The sequence below is a fragment of the Apium graveolens genome, chromosome 11 (assembly GCF_009905375.1).
Source record: "Apium graveolens cultivar Ventura chromosome 11, ASM990537v1, whole genome shotgun sequence".
Classification (NCBI taxonomy): Eukaryota; Viridiplantae; Streptophyta; class Magnoliopsida; order Apiales; family Apiaceae; genus Apium; species Apium graveolens.
Window position 1 is genome coordinate 9,401,816 of NC_133657.1, and position 4,515 is coordinate 9,406,330.

Here is a 4,515-nt window from a genome sequence, read left to right on the forward strand (position 1 = left end):
TGTCATTAACTTTATAGTTTAAAGTAGATATAATGAATCTAGGAAGAAAAATTTCCTAACCTCTTGACTCTAACGGCATTGTTACCCTGGTGCTCAACTCCTCTAGTATGTAGTGTCCTACATTGATCTGTTTGTTGTGAGCCATTGAGTAGACCAGCTTCTGGACAATACTAGAGATGTTGTCAAATCTTGACTTTCTGCAAGTGAAAGCCCTTATCACTGAATCAAAAAGAAAGGACCACTCTCTCCTCAAGTTCTTTTTATTCATGCTAAACAGATCGATCTTCTGAGAATAATTGATGAAGTCCATGAATTCATAGAGCTCATCCTGAGTTGGAGCCTCCACCAGCTTGTCAGTAGGAATTCCTAATGCCATGTTGACCTCATTCTCAAAAATCTCTAGTTGTTGGCCCTAGATTGTACAGTTTATCACAATTGATGCAGCCTGGTTCTGATGTACAACTGTTCTTGTTACTGTTGTGTTCCAGAAATCCCCTAACACATCCAAGTAAAGCATAGGATTAGCGGTAAGAGCTCCTACAAAGTAAGTTTCAGATAGAAATTTCACAAAGCTTTTGAAAGCTTCAGGAGCTTGATTTGTATCTAAGAATGCAAGAAAGTTGGTCTCTTTTGGGATAAAGGGTACAATAGTGTTTGATGCCATTGAGAAGAGTATGAAGTTTAGTGGGTAAAAGAAATTAAAGAGAATGAGTTCGAAATGAGAGAGAAATTGGTTTGGAATTGAAAATTCTAGATCAATTAGAGTTCTCGAAAGCATAAGTATGTGTATGTCGAGATGTCTGAGTATTTATAGTAAAAGCAAATGACTTATCGAGAACTCAAAAATAAACGTTTGGACTTTGTTTATCGAGAAGTCATTTTAATTTACTCTTATAGAGAACTAAAACTGACTTGTCGAGATGTCTAATAAATACTCAGTTTTTCCAAAATGGACTGAATTGTTTCTAATTTTTATTTGAATAAATCCAAATAAAATCAAAATAATTTTGCCAAAAGTATTCTACTTAAATAATTTATTAAATTAAATTATTCCATTTTTAAGTTATTTACAAGTCTAAAATTATACTTGTAGAGAACTCTGTGAGTTAACACTTATAGAGAACTCTACAATGACTTACCGATAAGTCATAATAAAGCATATCGAGAAGTCACTCGAGAAGTCAGGATATTGACTTATCGAGAACTCACTCGAGAAGTCTTAAAATGACTTGTCGATAAGTCAATTAGACTTATTGAGAACTCAGTTTACTGAATACTTTTGATCACTTTGATTCTTCCTTGTGATAATTTTACATATTAAAAATGCAAATCAACATTTAAACAGTTTTCTTAGAATTAAAAAATTCCAAGCTAACTTTTGAATTTTGAACAACAAATATGCAGAGATTTCTAAAATATTTATAATTCATATTTCAGTTAATTTCCAATTAAATAAATGAATTTTGATTTATTAGAAATTAATTTGCAGCAAAACATTAGATGAGTTCTTTCCTTAGGATGAAGAATTAAACATTTCAATTTCACCTAAAAGTCTGGTGAAAGTTGCTTCATCCAAAGGTTTAGTAAAAATGTCAGCTAATTGTTTTTCTGTTGGAACAAAATAAGCTCAATGGTACCATTTGCAGCATGTTCTCTAATAAAATGGTACCTTACATTAATATGCTTTGTTCTAGAATGATTAACTAGATTAGCCACAATAGATATAGCACTAGTATTGTCACACATAATTGAAATTTTGTGTAACACTAGGCCATAGTCCATTAGCTGATTTCTAATCCAAAGCACTTGAGCACAACAACTGTTGAGTGGCATTTATGACACCTTATAATGCTCTAATAAGCTTTGAATTGATGTATTTGTACTCAAGTTGTTAAGTGTTTTAACGTGTTTTCGAGTGTTTTTGCATTTCAGGCATTATCTAGGTAATCAAGTGAATTAGCATTGTTTTGGTGCTAATTTGGTGTCAAGGTGGTGTTGGAATAAAAGCTCGCGAAGAGCGGATCGAATCTGTAAGAAAAAAAAAAGAAGTCAGTATAGGCAGAAGCCCAGCGCGCCCGCGCTGATCAAGCGCACGGCCGCGCCCGAAGTACAGAAAGCCAGCGCGCCCGTGCTAATCAAGCGCGCGGCCACGCCGTGTCGGGTTTCAGAATTCCTGTTTTGAATAGAAGATTGATTTTCTGGAGTTCTATGCTGATCAGGGCTACTATATAAACAACTCTAGGTCATTTTTAATAAGATAACAAGCTAGAGACGAATCAGGAGAGCCGTAAGAGGACCGTTTAAGCACGATTCAATGAAGATGAAGAAGATCTTGTTTTTACTTGTAAATCTTTGTTTTAAGTTGTATTTGGATGCTAGTTTTCTTACTTGTGAACCTTACTCTTGTTTTGCACTTGGTTTTATTTATTCGTTATAAAGACTACATTTGTTATACAATGTTTTCATCGGAACCCACGTTGATGATGAGTCCGATTATGGGCTAATCATTATCGTGGGGTTCTAACAGATTTATTTATGGATTTCTTTAGTTAAATTTTTTCGATGCTTTAGTATGTGGTGATTGTATGATAACCTAGTATTGGTTGTGCGTATTCATCTTATGAGAATCGTGAACTTATAAGATAGCGCGTTAATTCTTAATGAAGCGACAGTGAATTTAAGGATTTAGAACTTGCCATGCTAGCATAGGTTCATGTAATTGTTATGCATGATTCGTAGGTAATTTTAACCATCTTACTTTCCCTGTGTAATCAAGATAGATAACTTGGGATTAAGCTATTATGTTATCAAATTCTATAGACATATAGGGTCTCAATATAATTGGTGTCTATTCAGCTTCTATCTCTTTTGTGGATGTCTGGTAGTATGGTACCCGTGCAACGAAAGTTGGCGTTTATCAGTTTCATGTTGTCTGATTAGTGTCATCACCATTGCATGCTAAGGTTGAGAACAATAAGGCTATTGAATGAAGTATTTAATGAAGTTAGAATCCCATGTTTGTCATATATATTAATTTAATCAATCCTATTCTCTTAGTTATAATTGTTAGTTTAATTCTTAGTTATAAACAACCTCAATTTGTTATCGTCTTAGCATTGAATAATAACCATACGTTGTTGCTTAAGTGCATAAATTAATTAGTTAACCAATACAGTCTCTGTGGGAACGAACTAGAAAATATTCTATACTACTTACGAACTCGTATACTTGAGTGTATTATTAGCGCGTGTTAGCGACTAACAAGTTTTTGGTGCCGCTGCCGGGGACTGTAGTATTAATTTATAGTTTATATACTTTCCATCAGTGGTCGTTAAAGTTCATTGACTCGGACATTGTTACTTATCTGTTTCCTTGTCTTATTTCAGGTACTCTAGTGAGGTGTATGCATACGCGTTCGCGTACTCATAAGAGAACACTGGATAAAGCCGAGGAAAAAGTTGTGGTAGTTCGTAAGGAAGTTTTTGAGGAAGAAAAGAAGGTAGAAGAAGAAAAGAAAGTTGAAGAACCAGCTTTAGTAGAGATGGGTGATCAAGCGGAAAATCGTAAGGCTTTGATGGACTATTCTCAGCCTAAGATTAATGACATTCAGTCAAGCATCATCAGACCAGCCATCAGGGCTAACACTTTTGAGATCAAGTCAAGTATGATTCAGATGATACAGAACTCAGTTCAGTTTGGGGGTTCTCTTACCGAACACCCAAACATGCACATCAGGGATTTCATCGAGATCTGCGACACTTTCAAGTTCAATGATGTGACTGAAGATGCTATCAAGCTACGCCTCTTCCCATTTTCTCTGAGGGACAAAGCTAAGTGATGGTTACACTCTCTACTAGAAGGGTCTATCACCACTTGGGAGGATCTTTTGCAAAAGTTTCTCACTAAATTCTTTCCCATAGCGAAAACTGCTGCAATCAGGAATGCTCTTACCTAGTTTGCTCAGCAAACAAGAGAATCTTTGTGTGAGGGTTGGGATCGATATAAGGAGATGCTAAGGAAGTTCCCACACCACGGCATTCCTGATTGGATGATTAACAACTGTTTCTATAATGGATTGGGTGCTACTTCTAGACCCATGCTGGATGTAGCATCAAGAGGAGCTTTGTGGGCTAAGAGCTACGATGAAACTTATGAACTTATTGAACTGATGGCTGCTAATGAGTACCAGAATCCTTCCCAGAGGCTGACTCAGGGAAAAGTTGCAGGAATTCTGGAGTTGGACGCAGCAACTGCTATCGCTGCCCAACTTAAGGCTTTGACGATGAAGGTGGACACTTTGGCTATTATAAAGTTAATCAAATCACTAGTGTCTGTGAGCTTTGTGTTGGTGCCCATGAGACTGATCATTGCACAATTTCTAGTGAATCAGCTCAATTCATGAGCAACTTCCAGCGATCGCAACAACCAGTACCAGCCACCTATCATCCCAACAACCGTAATCATCCTAATTTTAGCTGGAGCAAAACTCAGAATGCGGTTCAACAGCCTTATCAC

The 4,515-nt window shown here is 36.3% G+C and overlaps 1 non-coding gene across 1 annotated transcript; it reads right to left on the reverse strand.

Annotated features, from left to right (window-relative positions):
* Positions 1-3,931: 3,931 nt before the first annotated feature.
* LOC141698934 (small nucleolar RNA R71) lies at positions 3,932-4,038 on the reverse strand. The gene has a single exon (XR_012565430.1). It is a non-coding gene; the product is annotated as a small nucleolar RNA R71 (small nucleolar RNA).
* Between the last annotated feature and the right edge of the window lie 477 nt (positions 4,039-4,515).